Below are 19,170 nucleotides of genomic sequence, written 5' to 3'. Positions count from 1 at the left end.
TCCCAGGGAACAGCGGCCTTATGCCATAAAGCCAGAGTATTCTCTCCCAGGGAACAGCGGCCTTATGCCATAAAGCCAGAGTATTCTCTCCCAGGGAACAGCGGCCTTATGCCATAAAGCCAGAGTATTCTCTCCCAGGGAACAGCGGCCTTATGCCATAAAGCCAGAGTATTCTCTCCCAGGGAACAGCGGCCTTATGTCATAAAGCCAGAGTATTCTCTCCCAGGGAACAGCGGCCTTATGTCATAAAGCCAGAGTATTCTCTCCCAGGGAACAGCGGCCTTATGCCATAAAGCCAGAGTATTCTCTCCCAGGGAACAGCGGCCTTATGCCATAAAGCCAGAGTATTCTCTCCCAGGGAACAGCGGCCTTATGCCATAAAGCCAGAGTATTCTCTCTCAGGGAACAGCGGCCTTATGCCATAAAGCCAGAGTATTCTCTCCCAGGGAACAGCGGCCTTATGCCATAAAGCCAGAGTATTCTCTCTCAGGGAACAGCGGCCTTATGCCATAAAGCCAGAGTATTCTCTCCCAGGGAACAGCGGCCTTATGCCATAAAGCCAGAGTATTCTCTCCCAGGGAACAGCGGCCTTATGCCATAAAGCCAGAGTATTCTCTCCCAGGGAACAGCGGCCTTATGTCATAAAGCCAGAGTATTCTCTCCCAGGGAACAGCGGCCTTATGCCATAAAGCCAGAGTATTCTCTCCCAGGGAACAGCGGCCTTATGCCATAAAGCCAGAGTATTCTCTCCCAGGGAACAGCGGCCTTATGCCATAAAGCCAGAGTATTCTCTCTCAGGGAACAGCGGCCTTATGCCATAAAGCCAGAGTATTCTCTCCCAGGGAACAGCGGCCTTATGCCATAAAGCCAGAGTATTCTCTCCCAGGGAACAGCGGCCTTATGCCATAAAGCCAGAGTATTCTCTCCCAGGGAACAGCGGCCTTATGCCATAAAGCCAGAGTATTCTCTCCCAGGGAACAGCGGCCTTATGCCATAAAGCCAGAGTATTCTCTCCCAGGGAACAGTGGCCTTATGTCATAAAGCCAGAGTATTCTCTCCCAGGGAACAGCGGCCTTATGCCATAAAGCCAGAGTATTCTCTCCCAGGGAACAGCGGCCTTATGCCATAAAGCCAGAGTATTCTCTCCCAGGGAACAGCGGCCTTATGTCATATAGCCAGAGTATTCTCTCCCAGGGAACAGCGGCCTTATGCCATAAAGCCAGAGTAATCTCTCCCAGGGAACAGCGGCCTTATGCCATAAAGCCAGAGTATTCTCTCCCAGGGAACAGCGGCCTTATGCCATAAAGCCAGAGTATTCTCTCCCAGGGAACAGCGGCCTTATGCCATAAAGCCAGAGTATTCTCTCCCAGGGAACAGCGGCCTTATGCCATAAAGCCAGAGTATTCTCTCCCAGGGAACAGCGGCCTTATGCCATAAAGCCAGAGTATTCTCTCCCAGGGAACAGCGGCCTTATGCCATAAAGCCAGAGTATTCTCTCCCAGGGAACAGCGGCCTTATGCCATAAAGCCAGAGTATTCTCTCTCAGGGAACAGCGGCCTTATGCCATAAAGCCAGAGTATTCTCTCCCAGGGAACAGCGGCCTTATGCCATAAAGCCAGAGTATTCTCTCCCAGGGAACAGCGGCCTTATGCCATAAAGCCAGAGTATTCTCTCCCAGGGAACAGCGGCCTTATGCCATAAAGCCAGAGTATTCTCTCCCAGGGAACAGCGGCCTTATGCCATAAAGCCAGAGTATTCTCTCCCAGGGAACAGCGGCCTTATGTCATAAAGCCAGAGTATTCTCTCCCAGGGAACAGCGGCCTTATGCCATAAAGCCAGAGTATTCTCTCCCAGGGAACAGCGGCCTTATGCCATAAAGCCAGAGTATTCTCTCCCAGGGAACAGCGGCCTTATGCCATAAAGCCAGAGTATTCTCTCTCAGGGAACAGCGGCCTTATGCCATAAAGCCAGAGTATTCTCTCCCAGGGAACAGCGGCCTTATGCCATAAAGCCAGAGTATTCTCTCTCAGGGAACAGCGGCCTTATGCCATAAAGCCAGAGTATTCTCTCCCAGGGAACAGCGGCCTTATGCCATAAAGCCAGAGTATTCTCTCCCAGGGAACAGCGGCCTTATGCCATAAAGCCAGAGTATTCTCTCCCAGGGAACAGCGGCCTTATGTCATAAAGCCAGAGTATTCTCTCCCAGGGAACAGCGGCCTTATGCCATAAAGCCAGAGTAATCTCTCCCAGGGAACAGCGGCCTTATGCCATAAAGCCAGAGTATTCTCTCCCAGGGAACAGCGGCCTTATGCCATAAAGCCAGAGTATTCTCTCCCAGGGAACAGCGGCCTTATGCCATAAAGCCAGAGTATTCTCTCCCAGGGAACAGCGGCCTTATGCCATAAAGCCAGAGTATTCTCTCCCAGGGAACAGCGGCCTTATGCCATAAAGCCAGAGTATTCTCTCCCAGGGAACAGCGGCCTTATGCCATAAAGCCAGAGTATTCTCTCCCAGGGAACAGCGGCCTTATGCCATAAAGCCAGAGTATTCTCTCCCAGGGAACAGCGGCCTTATGCCATAAAGCCAGAGTATTCTCTCCCAGGGAACAGCGGCCTTATGCCATAAAGCCAGAGTATTCTCTCCCAGGGAACAGCGGCCTTATGCCATAAAGCCAGAGTATTCTCTCCCAGGGAACAGCGGCCTTATGCCATAAAGCCAGAGTATTCTCTCCCAGGGAACAGCGGCCTTATGCCATAAAGCCAGAGTATTCTCTCTCAGGGAACAGCGGCCTTATGCCATAAAGCCAGAGTATTCTCTCCCAGGGAACAGCGGCCTTATGCCATAAAGCCAGAGTATTCTCTCCCAGGGAACAGCGGCCTTATGCCATAAAGCCAGAGTATTCTCTCCCAGGGAACAGCGGCCTTATGCCATAAAGCCAGAGTATTCTCTCCCAGGGAACAGCGGCCTTATGCCATAAAGCCAGAGTATTCTCTCCCAGGGAACAGCGGCCTTATGTCATAAAGCCAGAGTATTCTCTCCCAGGGAACAGCGGCCTTATGCCATAAAGCCAGAGTATTCTCTCCCAGGGAACAGCGGCCTTATGCCATAAAGCCAGAGTATTCTCTCCCAGGGAACAGCGGCCTTATGCCATAAAGCCAGAGTATTCTCTCTCAGGGAACAGCGGCCTTATGCCATAAAGCCAGAGTATTCTCTCCCAGGGAACAGCGGCCTTATGCCATAAAGCCAGAGTATTCTCTCTCAGGGAACAGCGGCCTTATGCCATAAAGCCAGAGTATTCTCTCCCAGGGAACAGCGGCCTTATGCCATAAAGCCAGAGTATTCTCTCCCAGGGAACAGCGGCCTTATGCCATAAAGCCAGAGTATTCTCTCCCAGGGAACAGCGGCCTTATGTCATAAAGCCAGAGTATTCTCTCCCAGGGAACAGCGGCCTTATGCCATAAAGCCAGAGTATTCTCTCCCAGGGAACAGCGGCCTTATGCCATAAAGCCAGAGTATTCTCTCCCAGGGAACAGCGGCCTTATGCCATAAAGCCAGAGTATTCTCTCTCAGGGAACAGCGGCCTTATGCCATAAAGCCAGAGTATTCTCTCCCAGGGAACAGCGGCCTTATGCCATAAAGCCAGAGTATTCTCTCCCAGGGAACAGCGGCCTTATGCCATAAAGCCAGAGTATTCTCTCCCAGGGAACAGCGGCCTTATGCCATAAAGCCAGAGTATTCTCTCCCAGGGAACAGCGGCCTTATGCCATAAAGCCAGAGTATTCTCTCCCAGGGAACAGCGGCCTTATGCCAAAAAGCCAGAGTATTCTCTCCCAGGGAACAGCGGCCTTATGCCATAAAGCCAGAGTATTCTCTCCCAGGGAACAGCGGCCTTATGCCATAAAGCCAGAGTATTCTCTCCCAGGGAACAGCGGCCTTATGCCATAAAGCCAGAGTATTCTCTCCCAGGGAACAGCGGCCTTATGCCATAAAGCCAGAGTATTCTCTCCCAGGGAACAGCGGCCTTATGCCATAAAGCCAGAGTATTCTCTCCCAGGGAACAGCGGCCTTATGCCATAAAGCCAGAGTATTATCTCCCAGGGAACAGCGGCCTTATGCCATAAAGCCAGAGTATTCTCTCCCAGGGAACAGCAGCCTTATGCCATAAAGCCAGAGTATTCTCTCCCAGGGAACAGCGGCCTTATGCCATAAAGCCAGAGTATTCTCTCCCAGGGATCAGTGGCCGTACATTCTGAGAGCTCCTCTTGATGCCCTTCCAGTTGATTTGACCCGAAACATCCATATTCAGTTAGTGTTACGTTGCATGTAGTGAGTACTTCAGTAGACCCTGATGTTGCTTTGGTCAGTCCACCATTTCATCTTTGGGTTTTGAATCTGTCAAAGAAGACGTCAGCTCTCTCTCTTAGTCTTTTCTGCAGCCATCCTCTATAAAGGCATTTGATGTTTTAACGTTCTCCTTCGTGTAGCTTACCCATTTCTTCTCATCAACGTCTTCATTCGTCTATCACTCTCTCATCCTCAACTCTCTGATATCAGCTCTTCTCTAGCCGAGTTTATACCTGGTTCTAACATGCGTCTGTTTCCCTGATCTTGTCTACATTCTGATTGTGCCCACATTTGTCGACAGGTGTAGACAATCAAAAGATACATTGTGATGTGATTGTGATTAGACCTTCCTAAACACCTCCGGAGGTAGTTGAAGACGTATCTTGTACGTACAGTATAGGCTTGAAGTGTAAAGGAAAGCTGACAACCTATACAGTTTGCCAGCGTTACGGTTTTCCCGCCTTTTCAAAAAAGAATCCCACCGGCCACGTGAGGTATTAATTATGGACAACGATACCGCTGTAATTCCTCCAGAATGAAGATTATGGTCTTCATTAGAAACCAACTGCCAACTGACACTGTGGTCGGATGCATCAGTCCGATAGAAATTAGATCACACTAATAGAAATAAACATATTTATGAAGAGATAATGTCCCGAATGAGAGAAAGAGGGTTCCCCGTTCCGGTGTCCAATGCCAGCTCAAAATCAAATATTTGAAAACATCATACAGAAAGGCCAAGGACTGTAATACGTAGCAGGAGAGGGAACGGGAGAACCCAATGCCCAATTAATTCAGAGCTGGACACAGTATTGGGTGACCATCCCACCACAAGCCCACTGTTTATTCTGGACAGTGCTGTGGCAATATTGAGGGAAAGTTGCTGTTGTATAAACGTTAGTAATGTGAATAGTCTAATTCAATTGATATGAGATATGAAAATAATACAGTGATAAAATACAGTAAATTGTCTATGGAAAAGTTTGAAAGGTCCACTGGTTATATCTAAAGGTACAGGGGAACATTATACCTTGAGCTAAAGGTACAGGGGGAACATTAGGCTATTCTCGCTGAGCAATGGTGACATACACCATACAATACAGGGTAGACATGGCCTATAGGCCAAGTTGTTTTATGTATTAATTTGGGTTCACAGTGCGGACTGAGCCGAGGACCCGGACCAGGAATACGTGTACCGTTACAGCCCTATTAAACAAGGTTGCCCTCTATCACCTTATGTATTCGGGCAGCAGGGTAGCCTAGTGGTTAGAGCATTGGGCTTGTAACCAAAAGGTTGGAAGTTCAAATCACTGAGCTGACAAGGTGCAAATATGTCTTTCTGAACAAGGCAGTTAACCCACTGTTCCAAGGTCATCATTGAAAATAAGAATTTGTTCTTAACTGACTTGCCTAGTTAAATAAAGGTACAAAATGTATTTATTCCAGCAGTTGATTAAAGCTACATGGAAATATACAATTAAAACACATTATCACTACTGATAAAACAAAAATAGCTTATTTTGTCTTAAAGGGGCAGTGTTGTATTTTGAGAGAGGCTTGAATAAACTAATTAGCCAATAGGCAGAGGGTAGCACGATTTGTCTGATTCTCTGTAATAATGGTATGGGAATAATTATGCATTTTATTTTGTAATGTAGTTTCTTGCATCAAATAACACATCAACATTATCAGTGACCTCCTTGTCTGAAGGACAAGTGGATGAACAGGTTCATGTCAAGCCCTGCATGTTTTTTTTTTCAAAAGTCTCATGGAATGTAGGCCGACATTGGACACCACACATTGGCTGCTACTGTAGGCTGAACGATAGAACAGCTATTTTCATGTTAAAATGTTATGGGATGCATTTTCTCCATTGTTTTTGGTAGTCCTATATTATGATCGAATAGCCACAGTAGCCTACTTGGCCACTGTTAAAACTGTAACTCAGTGAGTCAGTGTTCACAGTAAACTCTACATTTCAAGCTTACATTTTAGACATTTAGCAGACGCTCTTATCCAGAGCGACTTACAGTAGTGAATGCATACATTTCATTAAAAAAATGTATCCGTACTGGTCCCCCGTGGGAAACGAACCCACAACCCTGGCGTTGCAAACACCATGCTCTACCAACTGAGCCACAAGGGTTGCAAATAGCGGAAGCTTCTGCCTCTAATGCTAGGAAACTCTTTTCCACCTCCTCCCCTTCCCTTCTCTGTGGACGACTTTGAGAAGAAGGTTGACGTCATTCACTAAGCCGATTGCGTTCACTGGTCCCACTCATACAGAACTACCCTACGCCTTGACCTCTTTCTCCCCTCTCTCTCCAGATGAAATCCTGCAACCAACTAGTGAGGTCCGGCCACACGACAACCTGCCCGCTCGACCCCATCCCCTCCTCCCTTCTCCAGACCATCTCTGTAGACCTTCTCCCATTCCTCACTTCCCTCATCAACTCATCCCTGACCACTGGCTACGTCCCCTCTGACTTCAAAATGGCCCGAGACACTTTCCTCCTCAAGAAACCAACCCCTCTAATATCAAAAATCACTGACCTGTATCCCTTCTTTCTTTTCTTTCCAGAACACTTGAGCGCTCTGTCTCTGATCAACTCTCTCGATATCTCTCTCTTCTTGACCCTAACCAGTCAGGCTTCAAGACAGGTCACTCCACCAAAAATGCTCTCCTCTGTGTCATGGAGGCTCCTCTGTTCTCATCCTCTGAGATCTATGGGGTGGCAGGTAGCCTAGTGGTTAGAGCGAATCCCCAAGCTGACAAGTTAAAAATGTGTCGTTCTGCCTCTGAACAAGGCAGTTAACCCACTGTTCCCGGTAGGCCGTCATTGTATATTAGAATTTGTTCTTAACTGACTTGCCTAGTTAAATAAAGGTTAAAAACATATGTGCTGCCTTTGACACCATGACTCTCAGAGCTGGTCATCTCAGGCTCTGCACACTCTTGGATGCATCCTACCAGGTGACGTTAAGAGAATCTGTCTGCATGACATACTCTCACTACTGGTGTCGCTCAGTTCTAGGCCATCTACTCTTCTTTCTAAACACGTGGTTCTGTCATATCCTCACATGGTCTCTATGCGGGTGACACTCTCCTTCCACCCTTTTGGCACCCAGGTAGCAACATGCATCTCTGCATTCCTGACAGGAATCCCAGCTTGGATGTCAGCCCACCACCTCAAGCTCAACCTCACCAAGATAGAGCTGCTCTTCCTCCTGGGGAAGGCCTGCCAACTCCAAGATCTATCCATCATGGTTGACAACTCCATGGTGTCCAACTCCCAGAGTGTAAACAATCTTGGTGTGATCCTGAAGCAGTGACTCCTGCAAGTTCATGCTTTACAACGTCTATAGAGTAAAACCATACCTCATAGGAAGAGGCACAGGTCCTAATCCAGGCACTTGTAATCTCTCACTGTTGGCTGGGCTCCCCGCTTCTGCCATCAAACCCCTGCAACTTCTCCGCCTTGGTGTTCAACCTTCCCAAGTTCTCCCATGTCACCCCACACCTCCGCACACTTCACTTGCTTCCAGTTGAAGCTCACATACACTGCAAGACAATGGTACTTTCCTACAGAGCAGCAAGAGGGACTGCCGCTCCCTAACTTCAGGCTATTCTCAAACCCTACTCCCCAACCCGAGTACTCCGTTCTGCCACCTCTGGTCTCTTGGCCCTCCCACCACTACTCAGCCCAGTCCAAACTCTTCTCTGTCCTTACACCTCAATGATGGAGCCAGTTTCCTCCTGAAGCTAGGACACCAGAGTCCCTAGCAATCTTCCCGAAAACATCTGAAACCCTACCTCTTCAAAGAGTATCTTTAATAATCCCTCTGTAGTTGTCATGCATCTATCCCATTGCTGGAGAGAGATGTCAATTCCTATGCACATGTGCAGATGATCTACTCGGCAAGTGTAGCTTTTCATATTGTTCTCACTTTGCATTATCTTTGGTTCACATTGCTGCTCATGGCAACATCATATACCTGAGTCTCAGTTTGTGTGATAAGCTAAAAGTACCAACATACTGTATGTCTCACTTTAACATAACTGTCTATGATAATCTATTATGTTCACAGCACAAATATTTGATATGGGCTATTGCTGAGGATAGACCATACACAACAGGGACAGTCATACAAAGGGATTTTGTCGAATTATGTGTACTGTATAATATAAAATATGTGCCCGACCACCTTGATTCGGTCTTATGTAGCGAAATATGAAATTGGATAAAAGTAAAAACAGCTTCGAGGCAAGCAGCACTGAACCCTGCATGAGAGCACTGGCAGTTCTGGACGACTGTTTGATCACGCTCTCCGTAGCCAATGTGAGTAAAACCTTTAAACAGATTGACATACACAAGGCCACAGAACCATGATTACCAGGAAGCTTTCTCATAGCATTCGCTGACCAGCTGGACAGTGTCTTCACTGACATTTTCAACCTCTCCCTGACCCAGTCTGTAGTATCTACATATTTCAAGCAGACCACCATAATCCCTGTGCCCAAGAAGGTAACATGCATAAATAGCTACCATGCTGTAGCACTCACATCTGTAGCCATGAAATGCTTTGAAAGGCTGGTTTCATCAACACCATCATCCCAGAAACACTGGACCCACTCCATTTCGCAAACTGCCCAAACAGATCCACAGATGACGTAATCTCTATTGTACTCCACACTGCCCTTTCCCACCTGGACAAAATTAACACCTATGTGAGAATGCTGTTAATCGATTACAGCTTAGAGTTCAACACCATCACTAAGCTAAGGACCCTGGGACTGAACACCTCCCTCTGCAACTGGGTCCTGGATTTCCTGACGGGCCGCCCCCCAGGTGGTGAGGGTGGGCAACAACACATCCGCTACGCCTCCCCTCCCCTCCTGTACTCCCTGTTCACCCACAACTGCGTGGCCACGCACGACTCCAACACCATTAAGTTTGCCAACAACACAATGGTGGTTGGCCTGACCGCTGAACATGATGAGACAGCCTATAAGGAGGATGTCAGTGACCTGGCACTGTTGTACCAGAACAACAACCTCTCCCTCAACGTCAATAAGACAAAGGAGCTAATCGTGGACTACATTAAAAGGAGTGCCGAGCATGCCCCCATTTACATTGATGGGGTTCTAGTGGAGTGGATCCAGAGCTTCAAGTTCCTTGGTGTCCACATAACCAACAATCTATCATGGTCCAAACACTGAAAGGATTTGGCATGGGTCCCCAGATCCTCAAAAAGTTCTACAGCTGTACCATCGAGAGCATCCTGAGTGGTTGCATCACCGCCTGGTATGGCAACTGCTCGGCATCTGACCGTAAGGCACTAGAGGGCCTAGCTTCCTGCCGTCCAGGACCTCTATACCAGATGCTTCTGTAAGGGGACAAAGGTCTGGTCTAGGATAAGTTTGGATGGTATAGCTTTCTGGCACTTTACTGTCTGATTTCATCTTAGAGAAAAAATGTAACTTGTTTATTAAGCAGCATTGAAATTGACAAAACGTGTATTAGATTTGATTACATTTACATTTACATTTAAGTCATTTAGCAGACGCTCTTATCCAGAGCGACTTACAAATTGGTGCATTCACCTTATAATATCCAGTGGAACAACCACTTTACAATAGTGCATCTAAATCTTTTAAGGGGGGGGTTAGAAGGATTACTTTATCCTATCCCAGGTATTCCTTGAAGAGGTGGGGTTTCAGGTGTCTCCGGAAGGTGGTGATTGACTCCGCTGTCCTGGCGTCGTGAGGGAGCTTGTTCCACCATTGGGGTGCCAGAGCAGCGAACAGTTTTGACTGGGCTGAGCGGGAACTGTGCTTCCTCAGAGGTAGGGAGGCGAGCAGGCCAGAGGTGGATGAACGGAGTGCCCTTGTTTGGGTGTAGGGCCTGATCAGAGCCTGAAGGTACGGAGGTGCCGTTCCCCTCACAGCTCCGTAGGCAAGCACCATGGTCTTGTAGCGGATGCGAGCTTCGACTGGAAGCCAGTGGAGAGAGCGGAGGAGCGGGGTGACGTGAGAGAACTTGGGAAGGTTGAACACCAGACGGGCTGCGGCGTTCTGGATGAGTTGTAGGGGTTTAATGGCACAGGCAGGGAGCCCAGCCAACAGCGAGTTGCAGTAATCCAAACGGGAGATGACAAGTGCCTGGATTAGGACCTGCGCCGCTTCCTGTGTGAGGCAGGGTCGTACTCTGCGAATGTTGTAGAGCATGAACCTACAGGATCGGGTCACCGCCTTGATGTTGGTGGAGAACGACAGGGTGTTGTCCAGGGTCACGCCAAGGCTCTTAGCATTCTGGGAGGAGGACACAAGGGAGTTGTCAACCGTGATGGCGAGATCAAACAGGCAGAGGAATTCACAGGTTCAGCTGCATCTTGGTTGTTTTTTTCTTGTTTCCTGTTTCCGGTCACAACTTGCAGACTTGTTTACGCTGCTGTGCGTTTTTGTTGCCGATCTTACTTTGATACCTGACGGTTTTTTACTTTTTCATTACCGTATATTTTTACTTTTTCCCTCACTCAACTTTTTTCATTCAACTTTTTCACCCCGGAGGTTTTATCTGGACATGGTTCGTCAGGACTTCAAACAGCCGAAGCTAAGTAACATTAACATGATGCCTTCTAATTGCAGTCGTTGTACTTATAATATACAGGAGAACGATCACCTTACGGCAAGGATAGCTGTGCTGCAAGCCCAGCTTCAGACGCGATCGTTAGGCAAGGGTAATTTCAGTGTAGGAAAGGATGAAACAGCGTCTGTGCCACCAGTAAGTACAGATAGTAACGTTAGTATAAACCCCCTCGCACGGTCCCCGCAGCCGGACATCTTTCTCATGGCTTCTGGAGGGAAACGCTGTAGGAATGCTCAACCGGTGTCGCTTATTCAGCCGACAGAAACTTTCAACCGGTTCTCCCCATTAAGCGAGTCGGAGTCGGAGGCCGAGACTTCTCTGGTCTCTACTCCTCCCGTTGTGGGGTCTGAGACGCCGACGGCTCCCACCATTAGCTCTGACAAATTGAAAACCCTAGTCATTGGCGACTCCATTACCCGCAGTATTAGACTTAAAACTAATCATCCAGCGATCATACACTGTTTACCAGGGGGCAGGGCTACCGACGTTAAGGCTAATCTAAAGACGGTGCTGGCTAAAGCTAAAACTGGCGAGTGTAGAGAGTATAGAGATATTGTTATCCACGTCGGCACCAACGATGTTAGGATGAAACAGTCAGAGGTCACCAAGCGCAACATAGCTTCAGCGTGTAAATCAGCTAGAAAGATGTGTCGGCATCGATTAATTGTCTCTGGCCCCCTCCCAGTTAGGGGGAGTGATGAGCTCTACAGCAGAGTCTCACAACTCAATCGCTGGTTGAAAACTGTTTTCTGCCCCTCCCAAAAGATAGAATTTGTAGATAATTGGCCCTCTTTCTGGGACTCACCCACAAACAGGACCAAGCCTGGCCTGTTGAGGAGTGACGGACTCCATCCTAGCTGGAGGGGTGCTCTCATCTTATCTACGAACATAGACAGGGCTCTAACTCCTCTAGCTCCACAATGAAATAGGGTGCAGGCCAGGCAGCAGGCTGTTAGCCAGCCTGCCAGCTTAGTGGAGTCTGCCACTAGCACAGTCAGTGTAGTCAGCTCAGCTTTCCCCATTGAGACCGTGTCTGTGCCTCGATCTAGGTTGGGCAAAATTAAAAATGGCGGTGTTCGCTTTAGCAATCTCACTAGTATAAAGACCTCCTCCATTCCTGCCATTATTGAAAGAGATTGTGATACCTCACATCTCAAAATTGGGTTACTTAATGTTAGATCCCTCACTTCCAAGGCAGTTATAGTCAATGAACTAATCACTGATAATAATCTTGATGTGATTGGCCTGACTGAAACATGGCTTAAGCCTGATGAATTTACTGTGTTAAATGAGGCCTCACCCCCAGGTTACATTAGTGACCATACCCCCCGTGCATCCGGCAAAGGCGGAGGTGTTGCTAACATTTACGATAGCAAATTTCAATTTACAAAAAAAAAAACAACAATGACGTTTTCGTCTTTTGAGCTTCTAGTCATGAAATCTATGCAGCCTACTCACTCACTTTTTATAGCTACTGTTTATAGGCCTCCTGGGCCATATGCAGTGTTCCTCACTGAGTTCCCTGAATTCCTATCGGATCTTGTAGTCATAGCAGATAATATTCTAATTTTTGGTGACTTTAACATTCACATGGAAAAGTCCACAGACCCACTCCAAAAGGCTTTCGGAGCCATCATCGACTCAGTGGGTTTTGTCCAACATGTCTCTGGACCTACTCACTGCCACAGTCATACTCTGGACCTAGTTTTGTCCCATGGAATAAATGTTGTGGATCTAAATGTTTTTCCTCATAATCCTGGACTATCGGACCACCATTTTATTACGTTTGCAATTGCAACAAATAATCTGCTCAGACCCCAACCAAGGAGCATTAAAAGTCGTGCTATAAATTCTCAGACAACCCAAAGATTCCTTGATGCCCTTCCAGACTGCCTCTGCCTACCCAAGGACGTCAGAGGACAAAAATCAGTTAACCACCTAACCGAGGAACTCAATTTAACCTTGCGCAATACCCTAGATGCAGTTGCACCCCTAAAAACTAAAAACATCTGTCATAAGAAACTAGCTCCCTGGTATACAGAAAATACACGAGCTCTGAAGCAAGCTTCCAGAAAATTGGAACGGAAATGGTGCCACACCAAACTGGAAGTCTTCCGACTAGCTTGGAAAGACAGTACCGTGCAGTATCGAAGAGCCCTTACTGCTGCTCGATCATCCTATTTTTCCAACTTAATTGAGGAAAATAAGAACAATCCGAAATTTCTTTTTGATACTGTCGCAAAGCTAACTAAAAAGCAGCCTTCGCAAATGGAGGATGGCTTTCACTTCAGCAGTAATAAATTTATGAACTTCTTTGAGGAAAAGATCATGATCATTAGAAAGCAAATTACAGACTCCTCTTTAAATCTGGGTATTCGTCCAAAGCTCCATTGTCCTGAGTCTGCACAACTCTGCCAGGACCTAGGATCAAGGGAGATACTAAAGTGTTTTAGTACTATATCTCTTGACGCAATGATGAAAATAATCATGGCCTCCAAACCCTCAAGCTGCATACTGGACCCTATTCCAACTAAACTACTGAAAGAGCTGCTTCCTGTGCTTGGCCCTCCTATGTTGAACATAATAAACGGCTCTCTATCCACCGGATGTGTACCAAGCTCACTAAAAGTGGCAGTAATAAAGCCTCTCTTGAAAAAGCCGAATCTTGATCCAGAAATTATAAAAAACTATCGGCCTATATCGAATCTTCCATTCCTCTCCAAAATTTTAGAAAAAGCTGTTGCACAGCAACTGACTGCCTTCCTGAAGACAAACAATGTATACGAAACGCTTCAGTCTGGTTTTAGACCCCATCATAGCACTGAGACTGCACTTGTGAAGGTGGTAAATGACCTTTTAATGACGTCAGACCGAGGCTCTGCATCTGTCCTCGTGCTCCTAGATCTTAGTGCCGCTTTTGATACCATCGATCACCACATTCTTTTGGAGAGATTGGAAACCCAAATTGGTCTACATGGACAAGTTCTGGCCTGGTTTAGATCTTATCTGTCGGAAAGATATCAGTTTGTCTCTGTGAATGGTTTGTCCTCTGACAAATCAATTGTAAATTTCGGTGTTCCTCAAGGTTCCGTTTTAGGACCACTATTGTTTTCACTATATATTTTACCTCTTGGGGATGTCATTCGAAAACATAATGTTAAATTTCACTGCTATGCAGACGACACACAGCTGTACATTTCAATGAAACATGGTGAAGCCCCAAAATTGCCCTCGCTAGAAGCCTGTGTTTCAGACATAAAGAAGTGGATGGCTGCAAACTTTCTACTTTTAAACTCGGACAAAACAGAGATGCTCGTTCTAGGTCCCAAGAAACAAAGAGATCTTCTGTTGAATCTGACAATTAATCTGGATGGTTGTACAGTCGTCTCAAATAAAACTGTGAAGGACCTCGGCGTTACTCTGGACCCTGATCTCTCTTTTGAAGAACATATCAAGACTGTTTCAAGGACAGCTTTTTTCCATCTACGTAACATTGCAAAAATCTGAAATTTTCTGTCCAAAAATGACGCAGAAAAATTAATCCATGCTTTTGTTACTTCTAGGCTGGACTACTGCAATGCTCTACTTTCCGGCTACCCGGATAAAGCACTAAATAAACTTCAGTTAGTGCTAAATACGGCTGCTAGAATCCTGACTAGAACCAAAAAATTTGATCATATTACTCCAGTGTTAGCCTCCCTACACTGGCTTCCTGTTAAGGCAAGGGCTGATTTCAAGGTTTTACTGCTAACCTACAAAGCATTACATGGGCTTGCTCCTACCTATCTTTCCGATTTGGTCCTGCCGTACATACCTACACGTACGCTACGGTCACAAGACGCAGGCCTCCTAATTGTCCCTAGAATTTCTAAGCAAACGGCTGGAGGTAGGGCTTTCTCCTATAGAGCTCCATTTTTATGGAATGGTCTGCCTACCAATGTGAGAGACGCAGACTCAGTCTCAACCTTTAAGTCTTTACTGAAGACTTATCTCTTCGGTAGGTCCTATGATTAAGTATAGTCTGGCCCAGGAGTGTGAAGGTGAACGGAAAGGCTGGAGCAACGAACCGCCCTTGCTGTCTCTGCCTTGCCGGTTCCCCTCTTTCCACTGGGATTCTCTGCCTCTAACCCTTTTACAGAGGCTGAGTCACTGGCCTACTGGTGTTCTTCCATGCCGTCCATGGGAGGGGTGCGTCACTTGAGTGGGTTGAGTCACTGACGTGGTCTTCCTGTCTGGGTTGGCGCCCCCCCTTTGGGTTGTGCCATGGCGGAGATCGTTGTGGGCTATACTCGGCCTTGTCTTAGGACGGTAAGTTGGTGGTTGGAGACATCCCTCTAGTGGTGTGGGGGCTGTGCTTTGGCAAAGTGGGTGGGGTTATATCCTGCCTGTTTGGCCCTGTCCGGGGGTATCATCGGATGGGGCCACAGTGTCTTCTGATCCCTCCTGTCTCAGCCTCCAGTATTTATGCTGCAGTAGTTTATGTGTCGGGGGGCTAGGGTCAGTCTGTTACATCTGGAGTATTTCTCTTGTCTTATCCGGTGTCCTGTGTGTATTTAAATATGCTCTCTCTAATTCTCTCTTTCTCTCTTTCTGTCTTTCTCTCGGAGGACCTGAGCCCTAGGACCATGCCTCAGGACTACCTGGTATGATGACTCCTTGCTGTCCCCAGTCCACCTGGCCGTGCTGCTGCTCCAGTTTCAACTGTTCTGCCTGCGGCTATGGAACCCTGACCTGTTCACCGGACGTGCTTGTTGCACCCTCGACAACTACTATGATTATTATTATTTGACCATGCTGGTCATTTATGAACATTTTAACATTTTAACATTTTGACCATGTTCTGTTATAATATCCACCCTGCACAGCCAGAAGAGGACTGGCCACCCCTCATAGCCTGGTTCCTCTCTAGGTTTCTTCCTAGGTTTTTGGCCTTTCTAGGGAGTTTTTCCTAGGGAGTTTTTCCTAGCCACCGTGCTTCTTTCACATGCTTTGCTTGCTGTTTGGGGTTTTAGGCTGGGTTTCTGTACAGCACTTTGAGAATATCAGCTGATGTACGAAGGGCTATATAAAAATAAATTTGATTTGATTTGATCATGGAACGGGCAGTCCTTCCCCGGGAGGAAGAGCAGCTCCGTCTTGCCGAGGTTCAGCTTGAGGTGGTGATCCGTCATCCACACTGATATGTCTGCCAGACATGCAGAGATGCGATTCGCCACCTGGTTGTCAGAAGGGGGAAAGGAGAAGATTAATTGTGTGTCATCTGCATAGCAATGATATGAGAGACCATGTGAGGATATGACAGAGCCAAGTGACTTGGTGTATAGCGAGAATAGGAGTGGGCCAAGAACAGAGCCCTGGGGGACACCAGTGGTGAGAGCACGTGGTGCGGAGACAGATTCTCGCCACGCCACCTGGTAGGAGCGACCTGTCAGGTAGGACGCAATCCAAGCGTGGGCGGCGCCGGAGATGCCCAGCTCGGAGAGGGTGGAGAGGAGGATCTGATGGTTCACGGTATCAAAGGCAGCAGATAGGTTTAGAAGGATGAGAGCAGAGGAGAGAGAGTTAGCTTTAGCAGTGCGGAGAGCCTCCGTGACACAGAGAAGAGCAGTCTCAGTTGAATGCCCAGTCTTGAAACCTGACTGATTAGGATCAAGAAGGTCATTCTGAGAGAGATAGCAAGAGAGCTGGCCAAGGACGGCGCGTTCAAGAGTTTTGGAGATAAAGGAAAGAAGGGATACTGGTCTGTAGTTGTTGACATCGGAGGGATCGAGTGTAGGTTTTTTCAGAAGGGGTGCAACTCTCGCTCTCTTGAAGACGGAAGGGACGTAGCCAGCGGTCAAGGATGAGTTGATGAGCGAGGTGAGGTAGGGGAGAAGGTCTCCGGAAATGGTCTGGAGAAGAGAGGAGGGGATAGGGTCAAGTGGGCAGGTTGTTGGGCGGCCGGCCGTCACAAGACGCGAGATTTCATCTGGAGAGAGAGGGGAGAAAGAGGTCAAAGCACAGGGTAGGGCAGTGTGAGCAGGACCAGCAGTGTCGTTTGACTTAGCAAACGAGGATCGGATGTCGTCAACCTTCTTTTCAAAATGGTTGACGAAGTCATCCGCAGAGAGGGAGGAGGGGGGGGGAGGGGGAGGAGGATTCAGGAGGGAGGAGAAGGTAGCAAAGAGCTTCCTAGGGTTAGAGGCAGATGCTTGGAGTTTAGAGTGGTAGAAAGTGGCTTTAGCAGCAGAGACAGAAGAGGAAAATGTAGAGAGGAGGGAGTGAAAGGATGCCAGGTCCGCAGGGAGGCGAGTTTTCCTCCATTTCCGCTCGGCTGCCCGGAGCCCTGTTCTGTGAGCTCGCAGTGAGTCGTCGAGCCACGGAGCAGGAGGGGAGGACCGAGCCGGCCTGGAGGATAGGGGACAGAGGAAATCAAAGGATGCAGAGAGGGAGGAGAGGAGGGTTGAGGAGGCAGAATCAGGAGATAGGTTGGAGAAGGTTTGAGCAGAGGGAAGAGATGATAGGATGGAAGAGGAGAGAGTAGCGGGAGAGAGAGAGCGAAGGTTGGGACGGCGCAATACCATCCGAGTAGGGGCAGAGTGAGAAGTGTTGGATGAGAGCGAGAGGGAAAAGGATACAAGGTAGTGGTCGGAGACTTGGAGGGGAGTTGCAATGAGATTAGTGGAAGAACAGCATCTAGTAAAGATGAGGTCAAGCGTATTGCCTGCCTTGTGAGTAGGGGGGAAGGTGAGAGGGTGAGGTCGAAAGAGGAGAGGAGTGGAAAGAAGGAGGCAGAGAGGAATGAGTCGAAGGTAGACGTGGGGAGGTTAAAGTCACCCAGAACTGTGAGAGGTGAGCCATCCTCAGGAAAGGAACTTATCAAGGCGTCAAGCTCATTGATGAACTCTCCAAGGGAACCTGGAGGGCGATAAATGATAAGGATGTTAAGCTTGAAAGGGCTGGTAACTGTGACAGCATGGAATTCAAATGAGGAGATAGACAGATGGGTCAGGGGAGAAAGAGAGAATGTCCACTTGGGAGAGATGAGGATTCCAGTGCCACCACCCCGATGGCTCGATGCTCTAGGGGTATGCGAGAACACGTAGTCAGACGAGGAGAGAGCAGTAGGAGTAGCAGTGTTATCTGTGGTAATCCATGTTTCCGTCAGCGCCAGGAAGTCTAGGGACTGGAGGGTAGCATAGGCTGAGATGAACTCAGCCTTGTTGGCCGCAGACCGGCAGTTCCAGAGGCTGCCGGAGACCTGGAACTCCACGTGGGTCGTGCGCGCTGGGACCACCAGGTTAGAGTGGCAGCGGCCACGCGGTGTGGAGCATTTGTATGGCCTGTGCAGAGGAGAGAGAACAGGGATAGACAGACACATAGTAGACAAGCTACAGAAGAGGCTACGCTAATGCAAAGGAGATTGGAATGACAAGTGGACTACACGTCTCGAATGTTCAGGAAGTTAAGCTTACGTTGCAAAAATCTTATTGACTAAAATGATACAGTACTGCTGGCTGGTGGAGTAGGCTAGCTAGCAGTGGCTGCGTTGTTGACTTTGAACGTGTAGCTGGCTAGGTAACCTCGGTAGTTTCAGTACTACACCTTGTCATGATACAAAGCAACTTTGTAGCTAGCTAGCTAACATAACACTAATCAAGACGTTCCTTGTAGTGTATTTAGTTTCAACAATGCTGCTCGTCGGTAATAGTTGGCTGGGTTAGGAAAAATGGCGTCGCGGGGGACGGAAATAGCTGGCTAGCTAACCTCGATGGCTGGCTAGCTAACAATTATCAAGCTATGACAAAGACAACTAAGTAGCTAGCTAGGTAACACTGCACTAGTCAAATCGTTCCGTTGTAAAGTATTAGTATCTACAGCGCTGCTAGTCGGTAACGGTTGGCTAGCTGGCAGTGGGTTAATGATGACTAGGTGTGTTGAGTAAGTCTGGCGCCGCGTCGCGGCTGGCTAGCTCACCTCGATAATACTCAAACTCAAACTACACAATTATCTTAGATACAGAGACAGCAAAGACAACTATGTAGCTGGCTAACTAACACTAACACCACACTAATCAAGTCGTTACGATGTAATAGTTTCTGCAGTGCTGCTAGTCGGTAGAAGTTGGCTAGCTAGCAGTGATGACTAGCTAGCTAGCAGCTAGCAGTGTTGACTACGTTAGGAGGACGAAGATAGC

Source organism: Salmo salar, chromosome 11 (genome assembly GCF_965601325.2).
Source record: "Salmo salar chromosome 11, fSalSal1, whole genome shotgun sequence".
NCBI classification, from domain to species: Eukaryota; Metazoa; Chordata; class Actinopteri; order Salmoniformes; family Salmonidae; genus Salmo; species Salmo salar.
This window is presented reverse-complemented; position numbering follows the sequence as displayed.